General features: G+C 42.3%; 1 long non-coding RNA gene across 1 annotated transcript in view; it reads left to right on the top strand.

The window, feature by feature from the left end:
- The first annotated feature begins 10,709 nt into the window (after window positions 1-10,709).
- The window catches only part of LOC135058111 (uncharacterized), a 104,290-nt gene continuing 90,249 nt past the window's right edge, over window positions 10,710-24,750 (top strand). The window contains exon 1 of the long non-coding RNA XR_010244610.1: window positions 10,710-10,794. This is a non-coding gene — a long non-coding RNA (uncharacterized LOC135058111). The remainder of the gene's footprint in view (window positions 10,795-24,750) is intronic.

Raw genomic sequence — 24,750 nt, 5'->3', positions numbered from 1 at the left:
AGGGGTTCCCCCATATTTCATCAACCAGCACCGGGCTCTGCGCCTGGTCCTGGTTCCAAAAATACGGGGGACACAAAGCGTAGGGGTCCCCCATATTTTTAAAACTAGCACCGGGCTCCACTAGCCAAGTACATAATGCCACAGCTGGGGGACACTTTTATTGTGGTCCCGGCGACCCTGGCATTACATACCCAACTAGTCACCCCTGGCTGGGGTACCCTGGAGGAGTGGGAACCCCTTAAATCAAGGGGTCCCCCCCTCCAGCCACCCAAGGGCCAGGGGTGAAGCCCGAGGCGGTCCACCCCATCCAAGGGCGGCGGATGGGGGGCCGATAGCCTTTTGAAAAAAAAATGTGAATATTGTTTTTAGTACCAGTACTACAAGTCCCAGCAAGCCTCCCCGCATGCTGGTACTTGGAGAACCACAAGTACCAGCATGCGGTGGAAAACCGGGCCCGCTGGTACCTGTAGTACTACTACTAAAAAGATACCCCAAAAAACAGGACACACACACTGTGACAGTATAAGTTTATTACATACATACACACCTACAAACATACATACTTACCTATGTTCACACGAGGCTCGGTCCTCTTCTCCATGTAGAATCCTCGGGGTACCTGTGAAAAAATTATACTCACATAATCCAGTGTATCTTCTGTTCTTTGAATAATCCACGTACTTGGCAAAACAAAAAAACGGAAACCCGACCACACACTGAAAGGGGTCCCATGTTTACACATGGGACCCCTTTCCCACGACTGCCAGGACCCCCCCATGACTCCTGTCAAAGAGGGTCCCTTCAGCCAATCAGGGAGCGCCACGTCGTGGCACTCTCCTGATTGGCTGTGTGCTCCTGTAGTGTCTGTGAGGCTGCAGACGGCAGAGATACAATGTAGCGCCTATGCGCTCCATTGTATCCAATGGTGGGAACTTTGCGGTCAGCGGTTGATCGAAAGTAACCTCACCGCTGACCGCAAAGTTCCCACCATTGGATACAATGGAGCGCATAGGCGCTACATTGTATCTCTGCCGTCTGCAGCCTCACAGACACTACAGGAGCACACAGCCAATCAGGAGAGTGCCACGACGTGGTGCTCCCTGATTGGCTGAAGGGACCCTCTTTGACAGGAGTCAGGGGGGGTCCTGGCAGTCGGGGAAAGGGGTCCCATGTGTAAACATGGGACCCCTTTCAGTGCGTGGTCGGGTTTCCGTTTTTTTTGTTTTGCCAAGTACGTTGATTATTCAAAGAACAGAATATACACTGGATTATGTGAGTATAATTTTTTCACAGGTACCCTGAGGATTCTACATGGAGAAGAGGACCGAGCCTCGTGTGAACATAGGTAAGTATGTATGTTTGGAGGTGTGCATGTATGTAATAAACTTATACTGTCACGGTGTGTGTGTCCCGTATTTTTGGGGTATTTTTTTTAGTAGTAGTACTACAGGTACCAGCGGGCCCGGTTTTCCACCGCATGCTGGTACTTGTGGTTCTCCAAGTACCAGCATGCGGGGAGGCTTGCTGGGACTTGTAGTACTGCTACTAAAAACAATATTCAAATTTTTTTCAAAAGGCTATCAGCCCCCCATCCGCCGCCCTTGGATGGGGGGACAGCCTCGGGCTTCACCCCTGGCCCTTGGGTGGCTGGAGGGGGGGGACCCCTTGATTTAAGAGGTTCCCACTCCTCCAGGGTACCCCAGCCAGGGGTGACTAGTTGGGTATGTAATGCCAGGGCCGCTGGGACCACAATAAATGTGTCCCCCGGCTGTGGCATTATGTACCTGGCTAGTGGAGCCCGGTGCTGGTTTTAAAAATACGGGGGACCCCTACGCTTTTTGTCCCCCGTATTTTTGGAACCAGGACCAGGCGCAGAGCCCGATGCTGGTTGATGAAATATGGGGGAACCCCTGTCATTCCCCCCCCCATATTTTTACAACCAAGACCGGCTCAAAGAGCCCGAGGCTGGTTTTGCTTAGAGGGGGGACCCAACGCATTTTTTTTTAGGCTTTTTAAAATTTGTAAATTTTTTACGAAAGGTGCACAATGAAGCCCTGCACGGATCTCACAGATCCGGCTGAGATTCATTGTGTTAATGTCGGCAGTGTTTTACTAGTCACTCCCGTAAAACACTGCCAAAAAAACGAATGACATCGACATCGGAAAACACGAAAATGCAGAATACAACAGCTTAGTAAATTAGTCGTAATTAATTCAAAAAGTTGCAAATTTACACATTCGATGTCATTCGTGTTTTAACTTTAACCTCATTATGAAAAATACGAATTTTGGTAAATATACCCCAAGAAGTTTTGCCAGGCACAGTTCACTGGATTTCAAGTGCAGATTTCTCTCAAAGAGACTCCATAGTCTCTCCTTTTCCTCAAGCAGTGTTAGAAAGAAATGGTTAAGGTGACAGCCTTTCTAATACACCCATACAGCTGAGAGATCTACTGTAATTAGCCTTCTGTGAGGCTAATAGCCCAAAGACTTGAACTGGGCCATAAAAGGATGCAGAACCCACCCTCTATTCTCACATCCAACCCCACAACCCTAATCCGGTTTTTACCAAAAGCCAACAGCTCTGAGCAGAACCAACACATTATTCCTAAAACACATAAGTAAGAAACCTGGGGCAAATGCTGCCACTATTCCAGTTATCAAGTCTCTCTCATATATATATGTATATATATATATATATTTATATATACATACACATACATACACACACGCACATGCACACACACTTTACAAGCTTAACACCTAACAGCACAAACACACACATGCACAGCTCACTATCAAGAACAATGTTGTTTACAAGTGGTTTGCCTTGGGGACACTAATTGTGAGATTACATGTCAAATTAACTGAGTAAACGTACCAGCTGCCAATTTAGGGTTATGGAAACTTCAGTATTCTACAAAGTGAAATATTCTTGCTTCAGTAGATTTTTACATATGCGAGTTCTTTTTCTGCAGATTACAATTTCAGATCTTTGCCTTTCTGTAAACACAGATCAACTTGTATTTAAAGATGAATTGGGAATTTAAATGCATTCCTATTTGAACTCTCAGGTTATTACTTGGCCAACATATAGAATCATACTTAATTTTAACAATTCAGTTACAAAAAAAAAAATACTGACATGGTTTTAGAAAAATGGCCCTTTAAATTAATTGATTACCCAATCTTGACTTTACTTTATATACCCATGTAACACTTGGCAGTATGAACTGAATTATTTAACAGGATGTTGTACATCTTGGTAATCATGAATGGTTGTCAGTTTGATATAATAGTTACAAAAATTTAATGCAGTTTATTCACAGCAGTTGCTTTCATATAAGCTAGGAAAGTATCTGTAGCTGCAACACTGCCTCATCATTCAATGTCTGTGAGGCTTTGGGCAATAAATCATATCAGATAAAAACATGCTCTGTTTGGCAGGCAATTTTCATATACTTACAATGTCGCTTATCAAGAACTAACAACAACAAAAAAGTGCCCTGATATCCATAAACATAAACGTATCACAACTGAAACAGCAAAAAAGTTGTTAGACTTTTTCCAGCAAGTAGCAACATTTTAACTTCTGTGTACCCTTTATTGTTATAAATAAAGATATCAGTAAATGTTTAGATAAGGTGATTCCTTTTTAAATAAATATAGTACACTTCGGCTGGTATCCAACTAGCTGTGGTAATTATCAGTGGCTAATGGAATCGTTGGGGGCTATCCACTTAGCCATGATACCAATCAATATCGGGGACTATGCTATGCATGCCTCAGAGCCACGATAACACATGGGTCCAGGAACTTATCCCAGATCTTACGTGTGTTAGCTCGAGCAAAGGACATTTTCAGGCCTTAAAAAGGGCTGTAATTGGATAGTCCGATAATGACAATTAGGCTAAAATCGCGATAAGAGCCCATTTTTTTAGGCAGAAAAACTAACATGGCTAATAGGATACCACCCTTCATATTTATCTTATGTGTGTGGAAATACTGTATATTTTAATACATCTATCTATCTATCTATCGAACACCCCCATTTGTCTAGTTTTTATTTAAATTTATGTAACATAATGTCCCAAAGTGTTCTGTAATTAAGCATATAAAGAATATATAACTGGTGATAAAAAGGAAATTATAGAATCATTTTCTTTAACAAAATATAATCTATTTTTTTTTTTACTAATAAAAGTAGCTTTGCAGATGATGTATAACCAGTGAACTTGACATTTTATCCACAATGGACAATGGTCAAGAAGTTCTTCCCAACACCATTGCAGAAGTACCCACTAATGTGTTGTACTTGTACTGTAGGTTACTTTGCTTTCACCCTTCATCCCAAACCAGCTGAATGAGGTTTAAGTCTGGAGACTGTGATAACCACTGCAAAACAAGCTTGGTCTTTTCCTCAATGGTAGTTATGAATTTGCCAGCAGGTGTTTCTTGGATCATTATCTTGCTGTACGATGAACCCTTGACAAGCTAAGGTGACAGAGGCTGACAGAGTACATGGTCCTAAAAAAAATGCTTCAGAAGCTCTTTTGATTCACGGTACCAGTCACTCTGTAAAAAGTAGCATACTCGGGTAAAAGGAAAAGAGCACCCAAGATCATTATGATTTCTCCTCCATGTTTGACAGTTGGCATCACATGTGATGTTTTGTATTAATTTTGGGCTTATACGAACAAATTAATAACTATGAGAATCCTAAAATTAAATTTCAATTTTTATTTTTCTCTTCCATGCATATGCTTAGGAGGCTGGGGGTGGGGCTAGAATTGACGTGCAGATGTGATCAGTGAGTATGTAGTCAGAGGCATAGACTGTGGGTGTATAGATGTTATCAAAGTAACATAAGTCGCAAAGCAGCCTCCTGAAGGGATCTCAGTTGCATGTGATATGACACGGACATGTGTAACATTAATAATGATGACTACATGCATTTGGTAGCACACAGTGAAAAAACAGGGGGAGGGGAGGTGGAGTATGGGAGGAGGTGCAACACCATCCCTTGTGTAATAGTTCTGTTTAATATGTATGCTGCATGTCAGCTTGAAGTGGAGGCATACACTCTAGGGGTGTAGCCATAAAATAGCAGAGGCGTGACCACTTCACGGTGGTGGCATGGCTAGGCCTCTCTATATTCCAGGGCCCAAGTAGTGACCCAGGCCCAGGTACTATATGCACTACCTGCTCACCCCACTACTCCCGGTGCCTCCGTTCCCCTGGAGTGAAGAAGAGAGAGACACAGCAAAGGGGAGGAAGCCACAGCTAGAGGCTTGTGTTTTCAACTTACTCTGAGAAATGCAGCTTTTTTTGATATTCATTATATGATTCTGATTACTTGTAACTCTGAATAAGGCCCATGATGTGTATGGAACTAAATATGCTTGCCTGATATCATTGTAAGCATGTCTAGATAGAAGCCTTCTCTACTAACAGCGTAGACAAACTCACGGCTTCTGGAAACACTTATCATGACAGATTTACAGCACTATATGAAAACACATACAAATAGGCAATATAAAAAATATTAAAAGATTTAACCCATTTCTACATTATGATGAAGTCATATTTCAAATTGACCTATGCAAATGTCAAATTAAGAGGCTGTCACTTATGGATTCTGTAAGAGAGCCCAGAGGTGTACATGTAGACATTTCATTGTGTTCTTGGTAACTTGATTAGTACAACATAGGGCACAATTTATTAAGCAGTGAAAAGAGTGGAGAAGTGGACAAGTGGAGAAGTTTCCTATAGCAACCAATCAGCACTGATGTAGCATATATAAAGAATGGTGTTTAAAAATGATTGGTAGAAGCTTATTGGCCAGTGACGTGCGGTAAGGTGAGGCAGAGCCTTTCCTGTCATACTAACATTTGTGCCAGAGTCTTGACTGTACAAAGTATATGAAAAATGCAAAGAATTTGTTTGAAATATCTTCTTTGTACTATTCTAATCATTTTTATATCCAAAATTCTGGAGTAAAAAGTCTATGAAAGTGCCTCACCTGTCTATCTTTTCTGCACATCTCTGATCAAAACTCACCAAATTTCCAGGATTTTCTACTTCTGCACACCTGTGTATAATGCCCACATGAACCCTTTGGCTCATATATTGCATGTAAATCTGTCTCCTAACTGTCATTTTACAGGCTGTATTTGAAAAAAAACCAATGATTTGCTGGTACTTTGTCTCGCTCCACATTTTGATAAATATCCCTCTTATTATCCCTAATAAAAAAAGTCATAGAATTACCATAATTAAAATACTTGGTAAATAGGGTAATGTAGCTTCTTGCAAAGCATAGCACCACACTGATCTCTTTCATCTTTCTGCTGGTCTTTATACTGGCTTGATGAGCCTGTATACACAGTTCCAAATAGAAAGTGCAGCTGAATCAGGGATTAATGGCATGTATAACTTCAAATAATTATATCAAATACCCTAGTTAGTACATATAGATTAACTGATGTTAGTAATTAATATTATACAATATTATGTGTATATATAGGTATATTATATAGATATATAATATAATATATAAGTATATGTGTCATTATCTCAGTAGGGGACCCCAAAATGTGGGAATTTGAATTTTGGATAAGGGATACTCAACCTGTATAATAGATAGTAGTAAGGGGATGCGGTCAATTTACCTACTATTAAAATCCCGACAGTCAAAATATTGAAATCCATTGACCGATGGTCAAAATCCTGACAAGGTCAAAAACCTGACATGGTCAAAATACCGACATTTAAAATACCGACAAGGTCAGGGCTAGGAAGCACAATATGCACTTGGGTCAAAAACTGGTTAGATAATAGGGAGCAGCGCATTGTGGTTAATGGATCTTTTTCAACCTGGACTGAAGTGCTAAGTCTGTGTGCCGCAAGGCTCAGTATTAGGACCGCTATTGTTCAATATTTTCATTAATGACCTAACAGAAGGTCTAGAGAGCATGGTGTCAATTTTGGCAGATGATACCAAATTGTGTAAAGTTATAAATGCAGAGGGGGATGCTGAGTCGCTTCAGAATGACTTAGTTAAATTAGAAGCCTGGGCAGCGAAATGGAGAATGCGCTTCAATACAGACAAGTGTAAGGTAATGCACTGTGGTAACAAGAACAAAAATAACACCTACCTACTAAATGGGGTAAAATTAGGGGATTCTGTACTGGAAAAGGACTTAGGTGTCCTCATAGATAGCAAACTAAGCAGTAGTACCCAAAGTAGGACTGCAGAAAAGAAGGCTAATAAGATATTAGCATGCATAAAACGGGGAATTGATGCTAGGGACGAGAGTATTATACTCCCGTTATATAAATCACTTGTGAGGCCACACCTTGAAAACTGTGTACAATTCTGGGCACCTTACTACAAAAAGGATATCGTGGAGATAGAAAAGGTTCAAAGGCGGGCGACCAAACTAATTAAGGGTGTGGAGACGCTGGAATACAAGGAAAGGCTTGCAAGACTAGGCATGTTTACACTGGAAAAGAGGAGATTAAGAGGGGACATGATCAACATTTACAAATATATAAGGGGACAATATACAGATCTTGCGCAGGACCTGTTTTTGGTTAGATCAACACAGAGAACTCGTGGACACTCGCTCAGGTTAGAGGAGAGGAGATTCCACACAATACGGCGTAAAGGCTTTTTTACGGTAAGGACGATACGTGTTTGGAATTCCCTGCCTGAGGGAGTTGTAATGGCCAACTCAGTCAACACCTTTAAGAATGGGTTAGATAAATTCCTAATGGATAAGGATAACCAGGGTTACGGGGCATAGTCATGCACTATGGTTATTATAAAAAAGAGGGGTTAATCGGAACGGCTGTCAACAACCTCAGTCAAAATTTTATACAAAATAATCATGCATAGGAGACCACAAATAGGTTGAACCCGATGGACAATTGTCTTTTTTCAACCTTAGATACTATGTTACTATGTTACTATGTCATAAAAGAGACATTTACAATGTCAACAGGTCAAAAAGTCGACATGAGTTTTTCATGATTTTTTTCATTGAAAGGGACTTGTTCATACTTTACCATCCCAGTGGACCTGGAGCGGGAATATAATAGTGTGCCAAGCACAGTGAGGCACCATGCCCGAAGCATGGCGTGCGCAGCCGGCTCATGTGAGGGAACTCGGTACACTTATACAGTGCCCATGCCGATCTACGTTGACATACACACCCAAAAACAATGAAGAACTCTTGTTGGCTTTTTGATCTGACGACATTTTAAATGTCGGTATTTTGACCTTGTCGGTATTTTGACCTTGTGGGGATTTTGACAATTGCTGTTGGGATTTTGACCGTCGGGATTTTGATTGTTAGTATTTCAACCTGATTCCGCAGTAAGTGTATATTCAAACAATTTATGATTCATTATCCCATGTACTGAAACTAAGATTTTAAAGGCCATTTCAGCTCATAAGCCTCCCTCTGCTTAACTGCTAACAATACCTATATACTATACAGCAATTCCATAATTGAATGGTTATTAATATGATGTGGTTGTGGGTATGTAGCACTGATGTGTGGTAGAATATTTACAGTAGTTATTATTAAGCTTAGTTTTTAACAACAGGGTTGTAGTGGAATGCATACAACCAATGTGCTGAATACAGTAAATGAGGGTTCCATACAGCCCAGCCTAGGCAAGATGCATATGCTCTTGGAGCAGGTCCTGATTCTACAAATTTGGGTAACAAAATAAATAGGGGTCCCTCATATTTATAGAACCAGTGCTGGGCTTCACCAGCAGGGGGGTAATGCCACAGCTAAAGAACACACTTGACATGGTCCAGCAGCCAGAGCATTCTCTTCCCCTAACTAAGAATCCTGGGTTAGTGGGGACCTCACCAATAATATTGCCGTTTAAAGGAGAACTATGTTCCAAGCAAGCCTCCCCCGCATGCTGGTTCTTGGAGAACCACAAGCACCAGCATGCATGGCATTGAAGTGCTCACTGGTGCCTATAGCCCCCTGTAAATAAAATATTAAAATAAACACAGTACACACACACAAATTAGACAGTAAAACTTGAATACATACACTCACATATTCTCACCTTTGTGGTCATTCTGAGTTGTTTGCTCGCTGACGATTTTCGCAGTGCAGCGATTAAGTGAAAAAACTGCAAAAATGCGCATGCGCATGGTACGCAGCGTGCATGCACTAAGTACTTTCACACAAAACTTTGTAGATTTACACAAGCTCGAGCGACGTTTTTTCATTGCTCGAGTGATCGTAGTGTGATTGATAGGAAGTGGGTGTTTCTGGGCGAAAACTGGCCGTTTTCAGGGAGTGTGCTAAAAAACGTAGGCGTGCCAGGTAAAAACGCAGGAGTGGCTGGAGAAACGGGGGAGTGGCTGGCCAAACGCAGGCCGTGTTTGTGACATCAAACCAGGAACTAAACGGAGTGAGGTGATCGCAGTCTAGGAGTAGGTCTGGAGCTACTCAGAAACTGCAGCAAATTATTTAGTAGCAGTTCTGATAATCTTTCGTTCGCTATTCTGCTAAGCTAAGATACATTCCCAGAGGGCGGCGGCCTGGCGTGTGCAATGCTGCTAAAAGCAGCTAGCGAGCGAACAACTTGAAATGAGGGCCCTTGTCCTTAGTGCCGCTCGGTCCAGTAGAATCCAGCTACATGGGGTGGGTGTAATAATGGTGGTCATTCCGAGTTGTTCGCTCGCTAGCTGCTTTTAGCAGCATTGCAAACGCTAGGCCGCCACCCTCTGGGAGTGTATCTTAGCTTAGCAGAATAGCGAACGAAAGATTAGCAGAATTGCTACTAAAAATTTTCATGCAGTTTCTGAGTAGCTCCAGACCTACTCCTAGATTGCGATCACCTCAGTCCGTTTAGTTCCTGGTTTGACGTCACAAACACGCCCGAGTTCGGCCAGCCACTCCCCCATTTCTCCAGCCACTCCTGCGTTTTTCCATGGCACGCCTGTGTTTTTTAGCACACTCCCGGAAAACGGTCAGTTACCTCCCAGAAACGCCCCTTTCCTGTCAATCACTCACCGATCAGCAGTGCGACTGAAAAGCGCCGCACGAACACCAGCAAATCTACTAAGTTTTGTGTAAAATAACTTTGCAGATGCGCTCTGCGTACCATGCACATGCGCATTTACCACCTAATCACTGCGTTGCGAAAAAAGGCAATGAGCGAAAAACTCAGAATCACCACCAATATACATACTCACCTGCCCTTGTGCCATTTGGTCTTCTTCTCCATGTACGCATCATGGGGATAAAAGTAAAATAATAAAAATGAGTGACTCGATTCATGCCGGACATAAGCCGTGCTGTATGTACTGGGCATGCTGTACATACAGCGTGGTTCCCACTAGTGACATGAATCCATATGAGTTCTATCACTTGCAGAGCCACCAACCAATCAGCAGCCACTAACTTGGTACCCATCTGCTGATTGGCTGTGAGTGCCCTGACTGTTATTCAACAGCAGCCTGGTCCTTGATAAAAATCAAGATGATTGTAAATAATTCTACATTGTTATGGTCTATCATATACTGTACATTGTAAAGAGAAGACTGATACCCTTTTAATGTAGAAAAAAAAGTACATTAGCATTTCTGTTTATTAAGTTTATTAAGGATATTGTGATACCCACCATACTAATAAATAATAATTTTATTTATATAGTGCTTTTCTTCTATAGTTCAGCTATATGATTGACGCTGGAATCCTGACACTATTCGGAATCTCTGTGCCGGAACACCGACTGCCAGCATACATACCAAAGGTAAATGTTGGGGTCACTGTAAGGGTTAGTGCCCGAGTAGAGGGTTAGGCACTAGAGGGGCAGTTAGCCATAGCCGATACCCCCAAGTCTTAGCCCTAGCCGCCACCCCTAGGCAGGTTAGGGTTGCCGTAGGGGACAGGGGAGGGGTACAATAAATACCTCATCCCCTGTTGGCATGCTCAATGTCAGCATGCCATTGTTGGTCATGTGACCACCGGCAACCCCAACAGCTGGAATCCCATACCAAACCTGTTTAGTATGATACACAGTAGTTCCATGTGTTGTGCATCCTGCCCAAGAAAGAACCATCCAAGGCAGCGATGTGGGGCACACTGCATACATTACTTCTGGTAAGGTGCACATTTAGCAGAACTATTCAGGTAGTGGGGGAAGAAGAAAAAAAGCAGAAAGGCAGGGCACAGCAGTAATAAAACAATGGTGACAGCACTATAAAAACTATAGTATAGTTAACAAAAACTAAAAATATTGGAGAAAACTGCAACAAGAGTAGCATATCCCTCGCTTAAGTGTGCAGTCTTGTCACATCCAGCAGTTGGTTGAATGTGAATGGGCCATGGAAAGAGGCTGACCCAGACCTAGGGGGTAATTCAGAGTTGATTGCAGCAGCAAATTTGTTAGCAGTTGGGCAAAACCATGTGCACTGCAGGTGTGGCAGATATAACATGTACAGAGAGAGTTAGATTTGGGTGGGTTATTTTGTTTCTGTGCAGAGTAAATAATGGCTGCTTTACTTTTACACTGCAATTTACTGTAGATTTCGGTTTGAACACACCTCACCCAAATCTAACTCGCTCTGCACATGTTATATCTGCCCCCCCACCCCTGCAGTGCACATGGTTTTGCCCAACAGCTAACAAATTTGCTGCTGCGATCAACTCTGAATTAGGAACCCAGTCTCTGAAGTACATGATGACAACAAAATAAAAACCAAGGTGTCATATTGTAACTACCCATGAGCAGAGCCGGATTAACGGCAGGGCGGAAGGGGCAGTCGTCCCGGGACCCCCACACACTGTCCTCACAACTGAAAAAAAACATCGGAGTAGGAGTACAGCATTTACTTGTCTCCTCTCCATCCTCCTCGGCATCTGAAATGTTCCATTACAGCTGCGGCCGCCAAGGAGCTTCACTCACTGCAGTGTGGTCTCGAGAGATTTGACATTATCTCACGAGACTTCACACTGCTGTGAGTGAAGCTCTTCGGCAGCCGCAACAGTAAAGGAACAGCTCAGCTGCCGAGGAGGATGGAGAGGAGACAGGTAAATGCTGTACTCCTACTCCGATGTTTTTTTTTGCAGTTGTGAGGACAGTGTGTGGGGGCCCCAAAAATTTGTTGCCAAGGGGCCCCCACAGACCTTAATCCGGCCCTGCCCATGAGTGAGGACACATTTTGGAAAAAAAAAGCAATACCACATAATGATTCTGAGCTGCAGTGTTTGAAAAAACGCCTCCTGCTGTATTACTGATCTGAACTGCATCCAAGGACAAAGTATCTGCTCTTCCCCTGCATTATCAGGCAGCTTGTGGCACCCATGGGGATGTGCAAGCCAGCTGACGTAGAAGTCAGGAAATCTCCATGAACCAACGGAGATGTCTGGCCTCTTCCCTTTCAATAAAAGGTGGCAACATGCCTTCCTTTTCACAAACTCTTTCCTGCTCCCTCCTCACCCCCTATGGCATCAAATTATCAATCAGGCAGTCTTGCGGTGCAGGACATGTGCAAAGTACCAAACACTGGTACTTTGCACATCAGGGCGTACCTCCAACACATTTGAATGAGACCCTTTATCAGCTTACACAGATAAAGGTGTGTTAATAATATGTTTAGCATTCTAATTATCAGAGGGGGTGTTCCATTGTAGACAGGATCACAGTTGCAGACAGACAAACTATCTTGGGGTGTTCAAACTGTAGCCAAAGAGACAAAGAAAATTCACATTTATGAACATGAAGATGGTTTCTAATCAGGGCAGCAGGAAGATAAAGACTAATATCACCAGATTAAACAGCAGGAAGATCCAGATGTCAACCCAGTAGGAGTGCTGGGCCTCCCTCAGTCAATCTACTAGGCCAGGAATTTTGGTTGCAACTGCTGGCCTTCTCCTCCTGTGGCTGCCCCCACTGCCACATCTCCATGTCTCAGGAGTCAGAGCTGTGCAAGGAACTAGGTGTGCACCGGCTGAGGTGGAGACCAACAATGTCTGTAGAGACATTTAATAGATTGACACCACAGTCAATAGGTTGACAGGGTCAAAGTGTTGACAGTTAAATGGTCAACATGGACTTTGGTCGAGAGGGTCAAAAGGTCCTATAGAAAATGGTATTGATTCTGCACAGCTATGTTCTCAAGGTGATTAAACAATATGTTGTGTGATGTCAAAAGGTTGACAGGGTGAAAGAGTTAAGTTAAATTGTCAACATGTACTTAGGTTGACAGGGTGGAAACATCATGATTTTTGTGTTATTTTAGTCATAAACCTAAGCCTCACCCTTGTGTCTCACCTTAACCCTCAACCTGGTGCCTATCCCTAACCCTCCCCCTAGTGCCTAACCCTAACTATCCCCTTCCATAGCCTATGCCTAACTCTGCGCCAAGTGCCTAATGCTAACCTTCGACTTTGGCAGCCTATCCATAACCCTCCCCCAAGTGCTTAACCTGTACTCTAACCCTATCCCCGAAGCCTAATCCTGACACAAAAAATCATGAAAAATCAGGTGTCAACATTTTTGTGTTGACCATTTGCATGTCGACCTTTTTGACCCTGTTGACCAATTGACAGTTGACGATCCAGTGTTAACTTTTAGATGTAGCCATGCTCATCTTACTGAGATGCGGCATGTATCATGGCATGCAGCATGGTGTGCCAGGCTGTGACTATTCGTAGACGGCAACTGCTTCATAGTCGGAGCCTGGCACACCATGCCGCAAGTTGTGTTGCATCGCAGCAAAGATGAACATTGCTACATCTGTATTGACTGTTTTTCTATTTACTGTCTATCGTCCATCCGAATACCATAGAGATTGTTCTACAATACAATGATTTATGACTTGATTTAAAGATTAATTCTACCCAAAATGAAAATGTAAAATGTTTGGTTGAAAATTTAGAAAAGATGCAACTTAATGTTTTGCTGTAATTCAGTAGAACTTACTTTAGTGAATACCAATAATACTGCATTTTGTATGGACTTTTACCTTCCCATAGCTTACAAATACCTACTGTATGCCATTTAAGCTGATGTTTACAGTTACTATCAACTCACAGAATATTGCTCCCCTGCCAAACTTGAGGAAAACAGATAATGCTCATTTGTGATAAAAGTAATATTTTAGGATTTACAAATAAAATTGAATACAGTATGCTTGGGGAAACTAAGTTGAGAGTTAGCAGTTGTATTGTTGCACAACTCTTCTATTTTCTCATACTGTACAGAACACTGTGACATTTGTATTAAAGGCCAGTCATTCCTATAACTCAACACAAACATCTCACCATAGGTATGATTGGATCTGCTGGCACAAATTGAAAGTAACTAAATTGTTTTCACTTGCTGTTCCTGATAACTTTAGCAAAAATCTCAAGAAACTTTCTATAGAGTGTGATACTCCACTGTGTATGTGTGTGTATGTACTATATATATATATATATATATATATATATATATATACACACACACACACACACACACACACACACACACACACACACACACACACACATACACTATATAAAAGTAAACATTTGTCCTTCTGTCTGTATTTCTATACAAGCCCACAGTTTACAAGCGAAAATTGTCAGATTTGTCATACAAGCGTATTAAAACACGACGGGGGCAGCTTCAAAATATTAGAAATCCCTAGCACCCCTAGGTGGGAGACAGCAGAACAGAGTATATCAGGAGACAGCATAACTCCAGAATTGCTGGAGCAATGTACTCAGAAATGAGTAACCATATGCCTTACAATCTGGGAAGAAACACTATGGGGGTCAGACACCCCTAGCACCCCTAGGGGTGGGACAACAGCACAGAGTATGTCAGCAGACAGCATAACTCCCGAATGCCTGCAGCAATTTGCAACAAACTTGGTACACATCTGACTTACAATGTGGAAACAAACACTGTGGGGGTCAGACACCCATAGCACCCCTAGAGGTGGGACAGCAGCACAGAGTATGTCAGGAGACAGCATAACTCCTGAATGCCCGGATCAATTTACAACAAGCTTGGAACACATATGCCTTACAATCTGGGAACAAACACTGTGGGGGAAAGGCACCCCTCGCACCCCTAGAGGTGGCACAGCAGCACAGCGTATGTCAGCAGACAGCTTAACTGTGTAAGTGCTGGAGCAATTTACACCAAACTTGGTACACATCTGACTTACAATATGGGAACAAAGTCTGTGGGGGAGGGGGGTTAGACACCCCTAGCACCCCTAGGGGTGATGCAGCAGCACTGAGTATTTCAGCAGACAGCATAACTCTGGAATGCCTGTAGCAATTTACAACAAACTTGGTACACATATGACTTACACTCTGGGAACAAACACTGTGGGGATCAGACACCCCTAGCACCCCTAGGGGTGGAACAGCAGCACAGAGTATGTCAGCAGACAGCATAACTGTGGAAGGGCTGGAACAATTTACACCAAACTTGGTACACATCTGACTTACAATTTGGAAACAAACTCTGTGGGGGTTTAACACCTTTAGCACCCTTAGCTGTGGGACAGCAGCACAGAGTATTTCAGAATACAGCATATCTCACAAATGCCTGGACCTATTTACAACAAACTTAGTACACATATGATTTACAGGCTGGGAACAAACATTGTGGTGGTAAGACACCCCTAGCACCCCTAGGGGTGAGGCAGCAGCACACAGTTTTTCAGCAGACAGCATAACTCTTTAATGCCTGGAGCAATTTACACCAAACTTGCTGCACAAATGACTTACACTCTGGGAACAAACACTGTGAGGGTAACACACCACTACCACCCCTAGGGGTGGGCCAGCCGCATAGACTATATCAGGACATGCATGATATGTCAGTGATGACAGGGCTGCATGTGACAGGGCCAGTGATATGATGTGAGGAGGGGAATGCAGGTAGCACAAACCCACACACTGAGTTATATAGTTAAAGTAGCATGATCTCCCAGCAGCACAGAGTATATCAGGAGATGCATGATGTGCTTCGTTATATAAGAAACTGTAAAAAAAATGATAATTTCACATGGGCACTGACATGATGTGAGGAGGGGAATGGAGGCAGCAAGAAGCCACAGACTGAGAGTTGTATAGTGAGAAGAGCAGGGTCCCTTGGGGAACCAAAAATGGGTCCGGCCACTACACAAAGTGAATCAGGGAAGCAAGATATGCCTATATACTAGATCTCCAACCAACATAAATTAACAAACAACTACAGTATCATTCTAATTTACCATCCTCATCCCGTAGCGAAGCACGACTATTCAGGTATCTACAATGTTATTTATACTGTGTGTTTAATATTTAAATTTATTTTTTTAAACAGACATTCTTAATATCCCTGCAACGCCAGCTACTCCAGCTAGTATATATATATATATATATATATATATATATATATATATATATATAGAGAGAGAGAGAGAGAGAAAGAGAGAGAAAGAGAGAAAGAGAGAGAGAGAGAGAGAGAAAGACCTTTGAACGGCACGCACTGCATAAACTATATAACTTGCCAGTTGCTCTCAATACATACGAGCCAATACAAGACCCTCTAATTCCCAAACAGAAGTGTTCGGCGGCACCCAGGAAAAAAGACCACGTACACCAGCCAATTGCTGCCAACATTTCAATGTTATTGCATTTTCATGAGGTCTGTATATGCCCTGACAAAATGCATTGAAACATTGGGGCAGCAATTGGCTTGTGCACGTGGTCTTTTTTCCCCTGAGTGCTGCCGAACACTTCAGTAAATATCTATATACAGGTTGAGTATCCCTTATCCAAAATTCTAAATCACACATTTTTGGGTCCCCTACTGAGATAATTACACACACATACACACACACACACACATATATATAAATATAGATAGATAGATAGATAGATAGATAGATATTAGAGATGAGCGAGATCCGAACTTCACCTATATTACATGGTTCCGTGGCAGCCTCGGATCTTCCCGCCTTGCTCGGTCAACTCAAACGTGCCCGAACGTCATCATCCCGCAGTCGGATTCTCGCGAGATTTGTATTCTATATAAAGAGCCGCGCGTCGCCGCCATTTTCACTCGTGCATTGGAGATTGAATGGAGAGGACGTGGCTGCGTTCTCTCCCTGAAAAGCTCCATGATCTGTCCTCAGTGTGCTGCAAATTTCTGTGCTTAGTGTGCTGCAAATATCTGTACTCAGTGTGCTGAAAACATCTACGTTCTCTGCCTGAAAACGCTCCATATCTGTGCTGCATTATTGCAGCTCTGTGTCACTGCAAGTATCCATTCCATATCTGTGCTGCATTATTGTGAGCAGTATATAGTAGGACAGTGCAGCATTTTGGTGACCAGCAGTATACATATATAGTACAGTATAGTAGGTCATTGCTGTATATTGCAGCTCTGTGTCACTGCAAGTATCCATTCCATATCTGTGCTCAGTGGCGTAACTACTGCCCCCGCAGCCCTCGCGGTGGCTTGGGGGCGAGGGGCTGCGGGGGCGCCGCCACTGCTTTAGCACAGATTGACATGCGGACGAGCGTCCACATGTCAATCTGCTCTCACTAACCCTCCGCTGCTGTAAGGAGGGACACGGAGGGTACAGCGCGCGCCTCTCCTGTGTCCCTCCTGGGTCTCCAGCGGGTCTAATAAAGGAAGTGCCGTTCGTGAGCTCTGATTGGCTCATGAACTGGCACTTCCTTTAACAGACCCGCTGGAGACCCAGGAGGGACAAAGGAGAGGCGCGCTCTGCACCCTCTGTGTCCCTCCATCACAAAACAGCGGGGGAGCCGGGGGGGAGGAACACTGGGGGAGCATATGCAGCACAGGGGGAGGTGGCTTATGTGGCACTGATGGGACATATGTGGCACTGGGGGGGTATATGTGTACCTGGCACCTGGGGCGGCTATATTTGGCACTGGGGCATGTGAGTACTTGGCACTATGGGGGAATATCTGGCACTGGGGGCATATGTGGCACTGGGGGTATATGTGTACCTGGCACATGGGGGGGTATATTTGGCACTGGGAACATGTGAGCACTTGGCAATGTGGGGGAATATCTGGCACTGGGGGCATATGTGGCACTGGGGGGCTATATGTGTACCTGGTACATGGGGGGGCTATATTTGGCACTGGGGGCATGTGAGTACCTGGCACTGTGGGGGAATATCTGGCACTGGGGGCATATGTGGCACTGGGAGCACAGCCCTAGCAACAAGCACTACTCCCTAGCAACGAGTATGACACCCAGTGCATGAAACCCCTGGCAACGAGCATGACACCCTGAGCATGAAAACCCCTGGCACCGTGCATGGAACCAAGAGCATGAAACCCCTGGCAACGAGCAGGTAATTTAAAAGTAATTAGAAGCCTTACTGTAGGACTTAATGTGTAATGGGCATTACGGTGTGGCATAATGTATCACAGACATTGCGGGGTGTGTTATAATGTGTCACAGGCATTTTAGTGTGTGGCATACTATATCACGGGCATTGTGGTATGTGGTATAATGTCTCAGGGGCATTGTAGTGTGGCATAATGTATAACGGGCATTGCGGTGTGTGGCATAGGGTATAACGGGCATTGCGGTATGTGTCACAGGCATTACAGTGTATGGTATACTATATCACGGGCATTGTAATATGTGGTATAATGTCTCAGGGTCATTGCAGGGTGTGGCATAATGTATCACGGACATTGCGGTGTGTGTCATAATGTGTCAGGCATTACGGTGTGTTGTATACTATATCACGGGCATTGTGGTATGTGGTATAATGTCTCAGGGTCATTGCGGTGTGTGTCATAATGTGTCACAGACATTGTATGTGCTATAATGTATCAGGGGCATTGCAGTGTGTAGCATAATGTATAACGGGCATTGCGATTCCTGTAATAATGTGTCACAGGCATTACGGTGTGTGGCATAATGTGTCGGGGGCATTACGGTGTGTGCATATTGTGTCATGTGCATTATTGTGTGCGGCATAATGTCTAAGGACCATTGCAGTGTGTGGCATAATGTATACTGGGAATTACTATAAGGAGGAAAAATTACAAATAATGTAAGGGGCATGAATCAGGATTATTTTTCTTTCCTGTGGTGGCTAACGTCTGGCCGTGCAGGTTGCAAAACTGGGGTATAAGGTAGTCCTTTTCCTGCAATACCACGCCCCTTTATGCAAAGCCACGCCCATTTCAACAAAGTCACACCCCTTTTTGCGTTGCATGTTTGTCCCTTTACTAGTGCCAATTATGGGGAATGGGGGAATGGGGGGGGGGGAGGGGGCGCCAAATAATTTTTGGGCTTGGGGGAGAAAAATTTCTAGTTACGCCACTGTCTGTGCTGCATTATTGTGAGCAGTATATAGTAGGACAGTGCAGCATTTTGGTGACCAGCAGTATACATATATAGTACAGTACAGTAGGCCATTGCTGTATCTAGCAGCTCTGTTTCACTTCTAGTATCCTGATCAGTGCTCAATATCTGCTGCATTGTTGTGACCGGTATGTATTCTATTCTGTACTTCATTATTTTCTGTACTATATTATGCTATGTATCTGTTAAGCGCCTTGAGTCCTATTGGAGAAAGAGCGCTATATAAATAAAATTCTTCTTCTTCTTCTTCTTCTTCTTATTATTATTATTATTATTACTGTGCGACGTGTGTTATACACCTGGTGATTATACATCCTGTAATCTGTACTGAGCGATGTCTGAGATATACCTGGGGATTATACACCCTATATACTGTACTGTGTGATGTGTGAGATACACCTGGGGATTATACACCCTATATTATTATTATTATTATTATTATTATTATTATTATTATTATTTTTATTATCATCCTTTATTTATTTGGCACCACAAGGGTTCTGCAGTGCCCAATTACAGAGTACATAAATAATCAAACAGGAAAACAGCAACTTACAGTTGATGACAGTATAGGACAAGTACAGGGTAAATACACATAGTTACATCAGCAGATGACACTGGAATAAGTATCAGGTGGCAGAAGACTGCTGGATGTGGTACAGTTGAAGATTATTAAAGTAAGACAAAGGATAAGCACGAGGGAAGAGGGCCCTGCTCATGAGAGCTTACAATATAAAGGGGAGGGGTAGACAGACATGGGTGACACAGATGGGGTACATAGAGAACGTGGAACAGAGGGTTAGGATGAGATTTGGCTGGGTTTGGTGAAGAAGTGGACCCCCTGAAGGCACAAGTCAATACTTAACATTGCAACATTTTACTGGGCTATGCAGGAGAAAATTAAAAATAGGAAAGAAAAAAAAAAGAATCGATAACTTCTACCACTTTCAAAAAGGTCAATGGAAGCTGAAATAATGGACAACTACCTCATGGAAGCCAGATACAGTATACCAAACAGTACTTAGCAGAGTTAGGAATGAGTGCTTATGAAATACAGTAACATTTTCTCATAATATTTCAGAAACTGCATGGCTGGTCTCTTGCACTCTTTTGCTCTAATACACCACCTGCTTTAGGATTTATATTCAAAAACATTATGTCTCCATAATCCCAAAAACGTCAGTATTCTTGGAAAGTGGGTTGTTCCTTTGTAAGGGAAAGAGAACAAACGTTCTCAAACAACGGTTTCTCAATTTCTTTTTCCTCTGGGAAGGGATTGTGGATTCGTAGGAATATCTGAGCATTTCTGTAATCAGAAAGCAGCGACTTTCTACAGATGTTTACGAATAATTCCAGTGATTTTGTCATTTTCTTCCAGTGATTTGGAGCAATAATACCGTTGATTAGAACAAATAATTCCTGTGATATTGAGGTGTTTGTGTCTCTTATTTCATCCGTCCAGCGACCACAGTGCACCTCTTTTTCTCTTTTCTTTGCATCATGTGCTGTTTGAGGCCAATTTTTTGAAGTGCCATCCTGTCTGACACTGCAGTGCCACTCCTAGATGGGCCAGGTGTTTGTGCCACCCTCTTGGGTTGTTTTGCTTAGTCATCCAGCGACCTCGGTGCAAATTTTAGGACTAAAAATAGTATTGTGAGGTGTTCAGAATAGACTGGAAATGAGTGGAAATTGAGGTTAATAATACTATAGGATCAAAATTACCCCAAAATTCTATGATTTAAGCTGTTTTTGAGGTGGTTTTGAAAAAAAAAACCCGAATCAAAAACACACCCGAATTCGACAAAAAAACTTCAGGGAGGTTTTGCCAAAATGCGTCCGAATCCGAAACACGGCCGCGGAACCGAATCCAAAACCAAAACACAAAACTAGAAACATTTCCGGTGCACATCTCTAATAGATATTATATATCTGTATAATATAGCTATATATACACATAAAATATAATATATATGTTATTATCTCAGTAGGGGACCCACAAATGTGGGATTTTGAATTTTGGATAAGCGATACTCAACAAACATATACATACATACATACATACATACATACATACATACACTCACTTTTTCCAGCACAGAGGCAAAGAAAAAAAAAACTGCAGTTACGTTTTTATGAAAAAAAAGAGGTTCTTTTTATTCTTACAGATCCATAGAAGTCCATATGTCAGTTGCAGCCCGACAGCTGTTTCAACCACAACACAGTGGTTTCCTTCAAGGGCTAACTGCACAGTGTCAGGAAGCTGTATAAATAGCAGCAACTGAGCTGTCTGCAAGCTCATTGGTGGCTGCCCCTCATCTGTGTAACACCAGTTGGTCTCTGATCCATGTTTTTGCCAGAACCACATCTGCAACCAATGCTGGGAGTTGACGGTATAGTATGATATGTTTCAAGGCTCCACTCAGTGCCTGCTTTATGCTTTATATTTTATTTTTTGTTGCACTATGTGTTTTTGCATGTTGGTACATATTCTTTCTACTGCTTGGCATACTGTACCTTGTTATTACATAACAGCATCTAACAGCATGGAAAGTGCTGCAATTGTACATCAGCCCCTTATCATTGATTGTGTGGCTTCCTTCTCATTTTTAAATGGTTATTTGGTCCCTGTCACTTGCTTCACTGTTTCGCTTATCATTTTTTGGACACATTATGTCACCTGCACATTTGGTCCCTGATCTTACAAATTTCCTTGTATGCATGTTGTCATTTGTGACCGTGTGCTGCTGCTGATTGCCACGTATACTTTTGAACTGTATGTTACAACATCCTGGACACAGGGCCAGAGTTGTTGCCCAGTGAGGGGTTGGCTTAGTTTACATGGTAGACCCGCCCACACGGCTGAGGGGCGGCCACCAATGAGCTTACAGACAGCTCAGCTGCTGCTTTGCAGCATGGTTAGTGTTTGTCTTCCCTTGGAGCCTTAATATGATATTTAAACAGCTTGCTGACACTGTGCAGTTAGCCCCTGAAGAAAACCACTGTGTTGTGGTTGAAACAGCTGTCGGGCTGCAGCTGACATACACATTTCTATGGATCTGTAAGAATAAAAAGAACCTTCCTTCGTCAAAACATGAGTGCTGAGTTTTATCTTTGTCTGTGTGCTGGAACAAGTTAGTGTCTATAGTTAACTCCTTCTGGACCCTGTACCACCAACCTAATTATCATTACAGTGTGCTGTCTTGATTTATATATATGTGTATATATATATATATATGAGAACAGTGATTACGCCGATGCACTTCTTCTTAAATGTATCTGTATATTTACTGGTTAAGATAATACACTACACAATAACTCAGGTAGTGTTTTCAACACTTATACCATAGATTACTCTATGGGCGGTGGCTCAGTTCCTTATAAACCACTTGGTGTGTGTGTTTTTGGGTAATCTGTAGAGACAATGGGGGAGGGAACAAGCGCCTAATATTGTAGTGTTTTTGGATTCAATGGCAACACACATGCATAATATAGGTAATACCCGTACCAGATTCTCCTAATGTCATAAGCCTCATATGATGACTCGCATGTTAAATGGTAATTGATTGTGTATTTCTTACCTGAATGGGGATGGGAGAACATGTCCCCTGTTAGTAAAAAGTTGCAAGGTGTGCAACCACATCTAAAACATCCATTCTTTTTTGTAGATAAAAAGTGTACACCTGTCAATTTATCATAATTGTTAATATCAGTTCTCACTAAATGATCTCAAAGATTGCGTCCCCTGGTAAAACACGGCATTAAATCCGTATTACCAAAAGGTAGGGATTCATTGGTTTTTAATATATTCCAATTATTCTTGGCAACCATATTGATTCTAGGAGAACTGGTATTATATTGCCTCACCCATGGTAGTTTGGCTTCTTTAGGGGGTTCGATCTGTTTATCAAGTACATGCTACCGGTTCATGTGTAAAACTCTACTCTTGGGCCGTGGAAGAAAACCACTGTGGGGAAACAATATGAAATAGTGTTTAACTTTTCTTCATATGAGCTTACTCCAGCTGAATTATCTCTATTAAGAAAAGGCCTTTCTTTTGTTCCGACAGCATTTTTTGACGATTTTAAATGGCAGGTGGAAAAACACCATTTACATAGGAACGTCAAATTGAAAGAATTTTGCAACAAGAATCCTAGTACACCTACAGTATAAACAACTGTCATCCCCCACCAACTCAAAAAGATTCTTCCTAAATCTACTTTTGAGCCTTTTTATACCAACACGAGTATTAAAACATTCATGCATTTATTGGAGAAAGATGTAAAGGACACAGTTTCTACTACCCCTTTTCTACATTCTAATTTGACTCCGTTGGAAAAGAAGGCCATTAAAATGTTATCAAGTAACCGTAATTTGATAATTAGACCCGCCGATAGAGGCGGTGCCATTGTTTTACAAGACTTACAGGACTACCGCGCAGAGGCATTGCGACAGCTTAAGGGCACTGACACATATGGTGTCTTGGAAAAAGAACCTACACCCTACAGCATCCTTCTACAAGGATTTACAATCTATTTTAGGCTCTGCAGTAGCTAATAAAATCATTTGTCAGTAATTAGCTGACGCATTTTTGCCTAATCATCCCATTATTCCTCTACTATGCCCTATACCCAAAATTCACAAGGGGATATCTCCCCCACCGGGATGCCCAATAATATCAGCTTGGGGCTCCCTTTCACAAGCAGCATCTATTTACCTGGATATTATTTAACAACCATTAGTTCAAAAACACAGGAATTTTCTTTTAGATACTACTGCTTTCCTTAATAAGTTGCTAGCACTTCAGGATTTAAAATCTGATTCAGTGATGATATGCGCTGATGTTGTTAACCTGTACACTATCATCCCTCACGATCAGGGGTTATTGGTGGTGAAAATAATTATGCAACAAGAGGGTAGTTTTAAGGAGGATTATATTGAGTTTTGTCTTTTATTATTGGAAATTTTTTGCCAAAATAAATATTTCTTGTTTGATGGCGTTTATTATATCCTACGTGAAGGGTGTGCGATGGGGGCGTCGGTGACCCCAAGTTTGCCAACATATACATATTTTTTATTGAACAAGAAATCAAGAAATCTTTTTTGACAAACCAAATTTGTCTGCTATGATTCATCTATATACACGTTATATAGATGATTTGTTTATCATGTGGAACAATAGTGAGGCGGAATTTAAGATGTTGATTGATGAACATAATGCATCTGATTGTCCAGTTAATTTTACTGTAAGGATGAGCAATGTAAGCATTGATTTTCTTGATGTGGATGTGGTTAAAGAAGGTGGAAAATTGACTACATCAGTACATCATAAATTCACTGACCGCAATACACTGCTATGCA

Source organism: Pseudophryne corroboree, chromosome 3, assembly GCF_028390025.1.
Source record: "Pseudophryne corroboree isolate aPseCor3 chromosome 3, aPseCor3.hap2, whole genome shotgun sequence".
Taxonomy (NCBI): Eukaryota; Metazoa; Chordata; class Amphibia; order Anura; family Myobatrachidae; genus Pseudophryne; species Pseudophryne corroboree.
Note: the sequence above shows the minus strand (reverse complement) of the source record. Positions and strands in the feature narration are given on the sequence as shown.